Source organism: Zootoca vivipara, chromosome 11, assembly GCF_965207765.1.
Source record: "Zootoca vivipara chromosome 11, rZooViv2.hap1.1, whole genome shotgun sequence".
Classification (NCBI taxonomy): domain Eukaryota; kingdom Metazoa; phylum Chordata; class Lepidosauria; order Squamata; family Lacertidae; genus Zootoca; species Zootoca vivipara.
Genome location: NC_142594.1, coordinates 45,584,231 through 45,597,834, shown reverse-complemented (window position 1 = coordinate 45,597,834; position 13,604 = coordinate 45,584,231).

The window sequence follows — 13,604 nt, the reverse complement described above, 5'->3', positions numbered from 1 at the left end:
ACTGAAGCGTTCATAAACTGAAGCGAACTTTCCCATTGAAAGTAATGGAAAGTGAATTAATCCGTTCCAGATGGGTCAGCGGCGTTCATAAACCGAAAATTCGTAAACCGAGGTGTTCATAAACCGAGGTTCTACTTACAGGTAGGTAGCCGTGTTGGTCTGGGTCGAAGTAAAATAAAAAAATTCCCTCAGCAGCACCTTAAAGACCAACTAAGTTTTTATTTTGGTATGAGCTTTCGTGTGCATGCACACTTCTTCAGATACAGTGAAATAGAAGTCCCCGAGGTTCTACTGTATGCTGATAATAGGATGGTTGTGGTTTTTTTGTCTGTTTGTTGATTCCTCATTTTTTTATCTGTGTAACACATTTATTTTGCTCAGAAGCCTTGGGGGGGATAGGGGTGAATAAAAATCCAGGTACATGAATAGTAACTTCCAGAGGAGTAGCCACATAAGAAAACTGCAGCAGAGAATAAATAAAATCCTGAGACCATTACCCTCTCATGACAAAAACAACCTGCAGTCACAGCTGCACATTACCCTCTCCCAGGTTTTGTTTTTTTAAAGGAAAGTGGTTAAACCACTGAGCCTAGGGCTTGCCGATCAGGTTGGCAGTTCGAATCCCTGCGACGGGGTGAGCTCCCGTTGCTCGGTTCCTGCTCCTGCCAACCTAGCAGTTTGAAAGCACATCAGAGTGCAAGTAGATAAATAGGTACCGCTACAGATCAGATTTAAGGTGCTGGTTTTGACCTTTAAAGCCCTACACAGCTTAGGACCCTCGTACCTCATAGCTGCCAAGTTATCCCTTTTTTAAAGGGATTTTCCCTTCTGCTGAATAGGCTTCCTCGCGAGAAAAGGGAAAACTTGGCAGCTATGTCGTACCTATGGGACCGCCTCTCCTGGTATGCCCCGCGGAGGACCTTAAGGTCCACAAATAACAACATTCTGGAGATCCCGAGCCATAAGGTGGTTAGATTGGCCTCAACTAGGGCCAGGGCCTTTTCAGTACTGGCCCCGACTTGGTGGAACTGAGACCAGGGCCCTGCGGGATTTGACATCTTTCCGCAGGGCCTGCAAGACGGAGCTGTTCCGCCTGGCCTTTGGGTTGGCCTCAGTCTGAACCCTATTTTTCCTCCCTATGGTTTGATTTGGGCTATTTTTAAATGAGGCTGCATTTTTAAAATTTTAAACTTAAGTTGAATCTTAACCTGTATTTTAATTAATTGTTTTTCTTTTATGTCTTATTGTAATTTTACTGTGTCAGCCGCCCTGAGCCCGGCTTTGACTGGGGAGGGCGGGGTATAAATAATTTTAAAAATATTATTATTATTATTATTATTATTATTATTATTATTATTATTATTTTATTTATTACAGTGGGAAGGTAAACAGCATTTCTGTGTGCTGCTCTAGTTCGCCAGAAGCGGCTTAGTCATGCTGGCCACATGACCTGGAAGCTGTAAGTCGGTTCCCTCGGCCAATAACGCGAGATGAGCGCCACAACCCCAGAGTCGGTCATGACTGGACCTAATGGTCAGGGGTCCCTTTACCTTTACCTTACATAACACCCAGTCTGAGGAAGTGTAAATTGTAGCTTTTTAACTTGTATATTTCATTGTCAGCTATGGTGTAAGCCAGTTCGTTGTTTTTGCTGTAACAGACTTAACACAATGACGTGCTCTCCCTGTGAATTATATACAAATATTTAGCATTCAAACAGTTTTGTCCACAAGAGGGCACCAAACCATTATTAGTAAATGTGGGTATTTATGCAAAATACATTCGGGACAAAGAAGAGATTATTGTTATATTTAAATAAGGCAGCATTAGCCCATAGAATGTCATTGTAATGCACATTCTCTGGTTCCCTGAGTATCCCCCACCCTCCTTCTCGGGTCCTCGCATATATTTCAGGGAGTCAGGTTTAGAAATGTTTTCAAAATCATTAGGTTGAATCCAATTTAAGTTAAATCAGTGGAACCTAAATATAATTAAGCCTCATATTACCTGGGAGTACCTTTACCTGGGAGTAAGTCCTACTGGAATTCAACATGGCTTACTTCTGAGTAGATTCTTTTAATTATTATTTATTCCTAGCCCTTCACCCTGAGGTCTCAGGACAAGTTGCAGCAGTGTAAAATGCAATATTATAAGCGGTTTACAACAAATTTCAATCACAATTGGAGTGGGTCGTGAAATTAAACATCTCAAGTGTCCAAGACCAGGGTGAAAAGGTGTGTCTTTGGCAGACAAGGAAAACACAAGTGTGAGCATCTTATTTCGGGCCCACAAACAAAATAGCAACCAGTGTAGTTGTTTTAAAGGGGGTTGTATGAATTCTAAATGGAGAGCCAGCCAGTAATCTGGCTGCTGCATTTTGCACCAGTTGGAATTTCCAAGTCTCTTTTGAGGGCAGCCCTAGGTAATAACCCAAACATTGCAATAACCCAAACTGGAACATGGAGTATTGTAGCCAGCTGAGCTCTGCCTTAAAGTGACCCGAGCTGACAAACCAGCCAGAGCTGGAAAAAGGCACTCCTAGCCAGCAACAATGTTGGATCCAGGAATTTCTGCAAACTACGGACCTGGTTGTTCCAGGGGAATGCAACCAGACCCTCCCTCCAGGGACAGTCCCGGATTTCCAGAAGCTATCCCGGTTTCTGGAATGTCCCGCTTTTCCTTAGGACGCCCCTGATATAGGCAAAAATCTGCCCTTATTCCCTTATTGGGTTCTCCATCGGTTGGAGAATATAACAGAGGCCAACCAGAGAAGTTTGAGAAGCAAAGCCTTTATTTCGCTGTTGCAACAGGGTCCTTCCTCTCACGCAGGAGAACAAGGAAGGAACCCCAAACAAAGGTGTCTTGCCCTTAAAAAGAAATTTGAAATTGGTTTCAGCCCACCCCCCAGAAGCATCATCCATATGTCACAGAAGGGGTGTAGCCCAAGACCCCCCTCCCTAGATTCATCATAGGTACATCATGAAAGGGGAGGTCTGGTGGCAGTAATCTGAGCATCCTGGACCCTGCCCCCTGCCCCCAAAACCTAATCAACAAAAAAGAGAGATATTTACATTTCCCTGTTTCCCAGCCAAGTTAATCACACCCTTTTGTCTGGCACTCAGGTATCAGGATGCCAGGGATTATTACTTTAATTCCTGAGACAATGAGAAGGTTCCCCCACCCCCCTTCTTCCTTGCAGAGGAACACCTGGTCAGAGAGAGAGAGTCAAAATGGTGTCAGTCAGGCCTGTCTTCCTGTGCTGCTTCAGACATGTTTCTGTACATTCATGTACATGTTTTATGAACAATTATATATATATATATATATATATATATATATATATGACCTCAAAATTCTTATAACACCCCTATTTTCATCGGAGAAATGTTGGGAGGTTATGCACCCATTCCAGTATTGTCAACTTGTTATCACCTACAGTTTAAAAGTGTTCAACTGCGGGTTCAAAATAAAAGACCCGACCAAATGCAAATGTGATGAATCTATATATGTAACTTAATGCAATGCTACCGCTCACTCACAAATCTGTAATAATTTGAAAATAAGGTAAAATGCCAGAAGTTAACAAAAGTGTCACGATTTCTGGGGCGGCTTATTTGGACTTTATCCAAGCACAAATGTTTGGTGCCTCTTCCCTCCCTCCCCCTGATTAGTACAGACCACTTTATTCACATTATCTCAGCCAAGAAAAGAGGAGAGACATGAAATCTTGATGTCCTTGCACTTTGGTTCCAGGGAAAGAGATTACAGTACTTAAACAAACTGGCCCTGAGCTAGGGAAGTGTAGCACAGAAGACTAGATCAACCTGGCCATAGGCTTAGCCTACATGTTTTTCAGAGATGTTGATGGACTACAACTCCCATAATCCCTCGGGCTTATGCGAGGTGGAGCCCAACAACTTCGGGCCAAAGGTTTCCCTCCCTGTGTTACATGGGACATAGAAAGTTACCCAAAATCATGTCACACGTAGCCCATTTATCTACAGTGGTTCTGCAGGGAAGAGAGAGATGTTTTAAAAACAAGTTTTCAAACCCAAAATAATAATAAAAAAACTAGAAGCACTACCTTTAAAAAATATTCTCCAACTGCATTTGAAGAATAATATCTAAAAACAGAACTTTGGCTTTCATTTCAGCTTTTAATATTTTTAACCCTGACTTCATTAATCATCTCTTTAAATGATGGGGTTCTGTCCAGTTTTGGTTCTACTCAGGAGTAGTCCTGTTGAAATTAATGGAGATGCCTGACTTAAATCCATTAATGTTTATGTGCCAACTCTGAATAGGAACTTATCTGAATACAGTGGTACCTCGGTTTATGAGCACAATTGGTACTGGAAGTCTGTTCATAAACTGAAGCGTTCATAAACTGAAGCGAACTTTCCCATTGTAAGTAATGGAAAGTGGATTAATCTGTTCCAGACGGTCCACGGGGTACTTAAACTGAAGCGTTCATAAACTGAAGCGAACTTTCCCATTGAAAGTAATGGAAAGTGGATTAATCTGTTCCAGATGGGTCCACGGAGTACTCAACCTGAAGCGTACTTAACCCGAAGCATGGGTGTAATTGGTTCCGGAAGTCTGTTCATAAACTGAAGCGTCCATAAACTGAAGCGAACTTTCCTATTGAAAGAAAGGGAAAGTGAATTAATCCGTTCCAGATGGGTCTGCGGCGTTCGTAAACCGAAAATTCATAAACCGAGGTTCCACTGTACAACTAAGCCCATACTATCTCTCCAGGTGGAATCTCCATGTGGCCCAGAGATCAATGCATCAGCAATTAAGTTATTTGATCAACAAGGTGGCTTTTAAGCTAAGCAAACAATCAGATAAAAACAGGCAGCAAATACAATTCCATTAGGCGGGTTGGTGGTTAAATAACTACATGATGATGGCTATCACTGATGTACATCAGTTCCCAGAAATAAAACAAGATAATGTTTTAAAGCATGTTTGCATGTATGCCACTAGGCACAAACTGGAAAAAAATAACAGTGAGGAAGAAACTAGTGAACACTAGTTCCCTGCCCCAAGGAACTAACAATCTAGACAGAAACACTAGAGACAAGAAAAGGAAATGGAGGCAGACAGACGTAAGATATAAGAGAAATAAGTAGTTATTCATTCAGTAGGTTTTACAAATCATTTGGAAACGAAAGGGAGAGGTCAGCTGGAACTCACAACCAGATGGACAATTTGGGAACTGTAGTAAACCGTGTTGGGAACTGCAGATCTGTGGATGGTCAATTACAGTTCCCAGGATTCTTTGAGGGAAGCCGTGATTGTTAAACTGCTATAAATACACTTTAAATGTGTGTTGCTGATATGACCATATTTACTTGGGAGTAAGTCTCCTTGATCTTAGTGGACATGCACACTGTTTCTGGATCAGGGCGAGTGTCCCAGTTTCTCTGCTTTGTTAGGATATTTGTTCCCAAAGAAAGAAAGTAAATGTTCCATGAGAAACGAGGAGGAATTCCTAACACTGAAAGTGACTGGCTTCGGTTGCCACAGCCTCCAGAGACCCAAAACTCTTCAAGGCACCGATTTTCCCTCTCAGCTTGATTACCGCTTTTCTGTCTTGCTGCTGTTCTCTCTCAGCTTTTTCGGATGAGAAAACGGAGGACGGAAAAATAACAATAAAATTATATATAAAAAAATTCTTCTGGTGGAAACTGCCCAAGGCTTCTCAGAGAAGCTGCCTATTTATATGACATGTACCCCAACATTCTCCTCGCAAACATAACAACCTTAATCCGCCGCCTCATTTGCCAAGACAGTGTATGGAGTCACAAATGAAAAGGAATAAATTCATCTCGAACTTTTCTGCCCTTTCAGCCGTGTGCCAAAACAAGTAAAGCCTTTGATCTGAGGCAGGAGAGAAACCTTCTCCCGCCAACCCCCTGCCACATTTCTGTGACAAATTAGAAGGAGAAATGTGTTTTTGAAGGGTCCTGTGCCTAACAGCAAGGATTATGCATGGATTTACATGACAAAAGGACGAAAAGGTGAGTGGCAGGATAGCAGCACTTAATGGAAAGGTGCAAAGAAAAGCAGAAAATGTCTGGGTTGGTGCTAATTGACAAATGGAGGAACACCCCAAAAGAACTCAAGCCTTGCAGACAACAGAAGCACCCCCCCCCGAAAAAAACCCTGGGAACTGTAGTTTGCAAAGGGTACCAGGAATGGTTAGAACTATTTCACTGGCTACCAGTTTGATTCTGGGCACAATTCAAAGTGTTGTTTATAACACCCTAAACATTCCCTCCAACATTTCTCCAATGAAAATAGGGATGCCCCATGCCATAATGATAATTTGACTATTTATACCCCACACATCCTACTAGGTTGCCCCAGCCACTCTGTGCAGCTTATAACATATATAAAAACATAATAAAACATTAAAAAAACCCCTTCCCTATACAGGATTGCCTTCAGATGGTTCAGGGGTTGGATAACTCTACACCCTTCAACATTTCTCCAATAAAAATAGGGATGTACTAAGAAAAAGCAGGACATTCCGGCATCAAATCGGAAACCAGGATAGCTTCACTAAATCAGGGACGTCCCTGGAAAATAGGGACACTTGGAGGGTCTGCCTATATGGTTTAAGCGCTATATGATCTCCCTATGCCCACCTTGCCTCATGTGAGCACCTTTACCTGTTGGTCCCATCAACTTCAGAAGCATGGCTGGCTTGGTGGCGACATGAGAGAGAGAGAGAGAGAGAGAGAGCCTTTCCTGTGTTTCCTCACAAGGCATGGAATCCTCTTCCAAGAGAGGTTAGACTGGCTCCTTCTTTGTTATCCTTCTGCAGACTAAGACCTTCCTGCATAGACAGGCCTTTGAAAACTGTTGGGGAAAACTCTTGGTTTTAATTCTCAGTTCTAAATGTCTAGAAGAAGATAAAGAAAACGTAAAACAAAACACACAACTATCACAGAGTCTAAAGAATAATAAAAAAGTGAAGATGAAGTAGAAATCATTCAAAGTTCTACCCTAAAACAAACTTCATTCATGTTCAGTTCATTCTGCAATCATGGGAACTACTTTCAGGTGCTGTTCAGGGATTTTTGAACTAATTCAGTGAAGGTTGTCAAACCAAACTAGCTCATTCCAACACAACGTATTTGTGTTGCAGGAAGGGGACATTTGTAGAAGGGAGCCTTCTCTGTGTGGGGGAGACACACACATCCTGCAATGATGTGGGAATTTATATAGGACAGGGGTGGCCAACTCCCAAGAGACAGCGATCTACTCACAGAGTTAAAAACAGGTAGGTAGCCGTGTTGGTTTGAGTTGAAGCAAAGTAAAAAAAATTCCTTCAGTAGCACATTAAAGACCAACTAAGTTTTTATTTTGGTATGAGCTTTCGTGTGCATGCACACTTCTTCAGATACACTTGAAACAGAAGAGTCAGACCCTTATGTATATACAGTGGGGGGTGGGGGTGGGAATGGGTGATGGGCTGATGGGAGTGGTAAACCTGTAGATGGCTGTTAACGACTGCTGATGACTACAATTGGTCCTGCGGGGGGGGGGGGAGCAAGGGCTGAGGCGCTAAAGAAAGCTTGATCATGCATAATGAGATAAGAATCCAAGAGTTAAAAACAGGCAGTGATCTACCCCATTTTGGGGGTTCAGATTGTTGAGCTTTCTTTAGGGAGGAAAACCCATTTTTAGGGGTTCAGGTCAAAGTTGTTGAGCTTTTTTAGGGGAGTCAAAGTTGTTGAGCTTCTTTGAGGGAAGTCACAGATCTACCAGTGATCTACCACAGACATCCAGTGATCTACCAGTAGATCATGATCTACCTGTTGGACATGCCTGATATAGGGGAACCTGCAGGAGGCCTTCATTCACCTGCCTCACCTGCACTTTCGTTGCATGTCTTTAAGTGCCAGGCTAAAACATTTCTCTTCTCCTCAGCTAATTAAACTACCTATGGCTTTTAAAACTGGGGGGTGGAGGTGGTATTGTTTGTTACTGTGGTATGTATTTTTTGAGTTCTTAAATTTTAAACTGCCCTGTGATCCTCAGATGAAGAGTGGTATAGAAATTTAATAAATAATAAAAGTCATGTAATGCTTTGTGTTGTTCATTTCCAAAGCTAAAAAAAGGAGAGGTTGAAAGAAAGACCCATGTCAAATGCTAACGCTCATTTGCTAGCTCTGCTCTACCCAATTTAGTTGGCCTCTCTTCTTTTTATCTGATAGCTTCATAGAAAGGAAAAAACCTATTTCTCAGTCATTATGGCAATGCATCGCAGGTAATACAACTTCCATTAACTTGACCATTTTAATATTTCCATCTCCACGCAGCAAATTGCTCCCTATTACGCCATGAACGTGTGATCCTTATATCATAAGGCTTGGTTGCTTGCATATCTGTGTAATTGTAGCTTATTAAGTAGGCAGGTGTAATTACTCTAAGTAAGCCCCCTTATTCTGAGAGACTGGCCATCTGGGGTTGTGTAACAGCAATCAAATGAAATATACACTCGCCCCCTCTTCCTGAGAGGCAGCTGTGAAAATGAGCTGAGAGGTTCGCTACTGAGAATTGTTTAGCTAGTTCAGAACAATTTCCTCAGTGCTATTCTGCATCTGGATGAAAGTTTATTGTGGAACTGGTGCTGAGCAGGCCCACAAGTTGTTGTTGTTGATGCTGCTGCTGCTGCTGCATTCATACAACACTGTTGTGATCCAAATGACAGACCATTCTTCCTTTTACATTGGGTTTGCATACATACCATACATTTAAGTACACAGCTTATCACAAAGAATCTTCTCACTCTGAGCAATTATTATTATTATTATTATTATTATTATTATTATTATTATTATTATATCCTGTACTGGCTTAGGTTTTTTTTTTAAAGGAGGGATTGCAATGGGTTTCCCCTAAGCCTGCAAATATTCCCCTCTTTTGCATGTGTAGACCTTTTAACCACCCCCCGAAATAAATTCAGACAAGACTCAAATTTTTGGTTTGGTTTTTGGCAGAATTTAGGCCACAATGTCAGCCTGGGGTGAGCACCTGGGACAGTGGAAAGCAGGAGCCCTGCTAGTCCTCCACCCAGATGTCCCCTGGACTCAGGCTCTGGGCACAACCCCTCACAGGGAAGACCAACCATGAGTCCGTGGATTCCTTTAGCAGAATACCAATTGCATAGGGATGGCCAGAGCGTTCTGCCACCCCTATCACCTGAACCAGAGTCTATCCGCAACCTCACAAGTTGCGACGATTTGCTATGCGGCAGGCGAAACCCAAATGGCACCAGCCAATCGGCCAAGTGGGGGAAATTCCTGCCGTGCCCCTGTCCCAATGACAGATGACACACGACGGCATAGCAAGGTCAAGCGCAAGCCCTAAATATAGGGAGAGGTGGCCGGGTGCTTCCGATGCACTGAGCCCAAAAGAGGAAGCTCAGGGACACATGCATGGGCTTAAGTAGAGGTCCCTTGATTGGTTTAGCTGTGATCCCATTGGTCAAATTGCACCCAGGATCGAGGGACCTCCAATAGGGTGTTGTGGCCATCCAAACGTTCCCACCCACAACACAGGGTCTGGTTGCCAGGTTGCACCGCAACACGTGCCCTCTTGTTAGGGAGGACCCTCTTTTGTGTCTGTGAGTAGTGCCATGTTGACTTCCTAAGTATTGGTATTCTCCCTCAAATGTTCATAATATGACTGATGGGCCGTTGTCATTTATCTACAAGAGAAAGCCAGAATAGCTCTACAGGTGGAATCTCAATGTGGCCCAGAGTTTAATGCATCAGCAATTAAAAGTTAATAGATCAACAAGGTGGTGTTTTTTTTAAAAAAAAAATTTATTGAAGATTTTCAAACATGCGAAAATACAAAACACACTAAACACAAAAAATACAAAAAATACAAAACACAAAAACACAAAAATACAAAAACAAAAATTCTTACTTATAACCCTTATTTCTAATCTATTGACTTCCTCTTCCTCCTCCTGCTGCGCTTCTTTACATTTCATATTTAGTAAATTCTAAATCTTATATAAACTCTAAATTTACTTCAATATTACCATTTTACTATATCTATTATATCTTATCCTTTAAACACTCAATCTATATCTTACTTCTTAATTTAAATATCCTTATCTTCTAACAATGCTTATTTTCAAACCCTTATATTGTCTACAACCTCCTTGTATCTCCCTCACTACCATTAAATCAATCTATTACATGCTTGTTTTTCAAATAAATTTTAAATTCCAATCTTCTTCCGCTGCTTCTTCACTCCGGTCCCGGAGTCTCCCCGTCAACTCAGACAGTTCCATATATTCTATCAACTTCTTCTGCCATTCATCCACAGTTGGTAATTCTTCATTCTTCCAATTCTTTGCCAATAATATTCTTGCTGCCAACAAGGTGGTTTTTAAGCTAAGCAAACAATCAGATAAAAACAGCATAAGTAGCACATGCAATTTTAACAGGCAAGATTGTTGTTAACTACATTGTCGTGACTACCACTAGTATACAGGAAACCAGAAAGAAAAAAAGATTATATTTTTAAGCACGTTGGCAAATATGCCACTAGGCGCAAACCGGAAAATAACAGGAAGAGAGAAACCATTTAGTTTTCTGAGAAAAGGGGTCCCTACCCCAAGGAGCTTAAAATCTAGGCAGATACACCAGAGACAAGGTGAAGGAAATGGAGTCAGAGGTAAACATGCAAGAAATTTGCAATTATTTATCCAGTAGGTTTTATGAAATCATTTTGAAATGAAAGGATGAGGTCAGCTGAAATTCACAACCCAATGAATATTTTCTTTTTCGTAAATCCCATTGAACGTGGTGGGATTGAGCTGAAGGACTGCAACACCACACATGAAAACATAAAAAGAGCCCGGATAGATCAGGCCAAAGGCCCCACTACTCAATATTGGCTCTCGGGGGGGGGGGGGGGAGAGAGAGAATACAGTAATGAGAAACGAATTCAGCCAGACTGTTTGATCCACTGGTGTCCATTCAAGCTTAGAAGCTGACTCCTGTTTTTCTGTTATATTTTTAACTCAAATTTAAAACTTACTTTGTCTGGTGGCAAGTGCCTGCTATGATGAAAGGGCTTGCATTTTTCTGGTTTAACATCATGCAGCCTCATGATTCATGGGGCTGAAATCAAAGCTAGGAGGCTTTGCTCCTTTTTGTAGTTTACAGATGTATTGTTGAGTTTTTAATGTAAAATTCCGTGGAAGACCATGGCATCTCATATAGGCCCATTTTCATAATAATACTTTTCAAATCAAAGTCTCCCCCCCCCCTGCTATGCTATTACCAAACTGAAGCAGCAGAAGAATGTTTCCATTAAGCCTTCCTTGACTGAAGGTCTTCGTCTTGATGCTTTTTATACCAGCGGAGGACATTTCTCTTTTTGTTATTCTGCCACTTGTGAACGGGCCTGAGGTTGCGTGATCTTACTGAACCAAATAAATCAATTCAATTCGATTTCAACACCTTTATTGGCATATATATAGCAATAAAATCATATAAACCATCTATACAAAATATAATTCTGAAACGCGGAGCGGAGAGGGGGGGAAGGGATCATGAGTCCTCGGCGGTCACTATTGTGTAGGCCCAACTGCCCCAGATATCACTTCAAAAATTCTAGTCAGTAATAATAATAATAATAATAATTTATTATTTATACCCCGCCCATCTCCCTGGGTTTCCCCAGCCACTCTGGGCGGCTTCCAACAGAAAAATAAAACACAATAATCTATTAAACATTAAAAGCCTCCCTGAACAGGGCTGCCTTCAGATGTCTTCTAAAAGTCTGGTAGTTGTTTCCCTCTTTGACATCTGTTGGGAGGGCGTTCCACAGGACAGGCGCCACCACCGAGAAGGCCCTCTGCCTGGTTCCCTGCAACTTGGCTTCTCGCAACGAGGGAACCGCCAAAAGGCCCTCGGTGCTGGACCTCAGTGTCCGGGCAGAATGATGGAGGTGGAGACGCTCCTTCAGGTATACTGGACCGAGGCCATTTAGGGCTTTAAAGGTCAGCACCAACACTTTGAATTGTGCTTGGAAACGTACTGGGAGCCAATGTAGATCTTTCAAGACCAGTGTTATGTGGTCTTGGCGGCTGCTCCCAGTCACCAGTCTAGCTGCCGCATTCTGGATTAGTTGTAGTTTCCGAGTCACCTTCAAGGGTAGCCCCACGTAGAGCCCACGTAGAGCCCCACGTAGTCAAGAATTGCACCATAACTCTAGTAAGTGCAGGAGAGTCATCGCTCAGCAGGAGCTGGGTCACGAGTTGTTTATTGGAGGGGGCGCAGAGCCACAAAGAGGACACCAAGGGATCATCACATAAGGAGTTAAAAAGAGGGCATTCCCGAATCATGAACCAAATAAATCATTCTCAGGTTCTTTATATTTAAGAGCTATAGTCATTGGTCCCTCTGGATTACACATAACAGGTTGTATTCAATATTAGCCATACTTTAAGAGTACGAAACTGAAATGGAAAAGTTAGTTTCATTACTTTCAACGGGTCTACTCTGAGTAAAATTCAGTGGGCTACAACCCAATATGCTGGGGGTTACATTGGAATACACTGTGGACTTGGCTGGGTTTGACTTCTAAAAGTACCTGCAATGTAAGCGACATGTTGATGGACCTGCAGTGATGTGCAGTGATTTCCTACTGTATGAGAAGACTTCCCCAGAATCTCTCAGGGTAGGTGAAGTTTCTGACAAACACTGCATTAAGTAGGTGACTTCATCTTTTCAAAACATGTGCCAGGTCTATAATTAGCTGCGAGTTGTTACATTGTTGCCAAGAACAAGATGTCTGTTCTTTTACAAATAACTGCAAGAAGAGATTTCAAGTATATGGGAGAAAAATCCCATTGGCCAATAAAACTTTTGATGTTTAGGTCCAGGGATTGCATTCTCATTTGGAGAAAGCTCAAGAACTTAACTGCTCTAATAATATTGGGCCTTCGCTTGTTCTCAAGCACGTTTTCTCATTTTTCACTTTGACGGGCCTACAGAATACTGTGGAATGATACTGACATCATTGCTAGGACTCTAATCTAATTAAATAAATTGTGCGGCAAAATCCCACACATGCTTGCTCAGAAACTGAGCTGAGTTCAGTGGAGCTTACTCCCAAGTAAGTGTCTGTAGTGCTGCAGCTGAGCGGATCAGCCCTATTGTGTGTAGTGAGTGGGTGAAATTGGAGAGCTTCCATGTTGGAACAACCACCATGTCAAAAGCCCATCCAGCTTTCTGCAGCCAGGTGAGAAGATGGATGAACAGGCTCCCCCCCACACACACTCCATTTCCCCTCCTGTTGACTCCAGTGGGAGGGAAACTACTGGGCTGGTGTAATTTTATTTGCAATATAATTTTTATTAATTTTTCTGTTTTACAATTTACAATATTCATTTAAACAACCTTAAAATATCAAAAACTTCCCTTCTTCACTTTCCATGGTTCATTTTGCGTAGCATAAATCCCTGCATATTTCATATAAACTTAAGCATTCAGTATTCCATTATTACATCCATCAAAACTTATTTACCCTGTCGAATTAATCTTAATTCGGCCAACGTT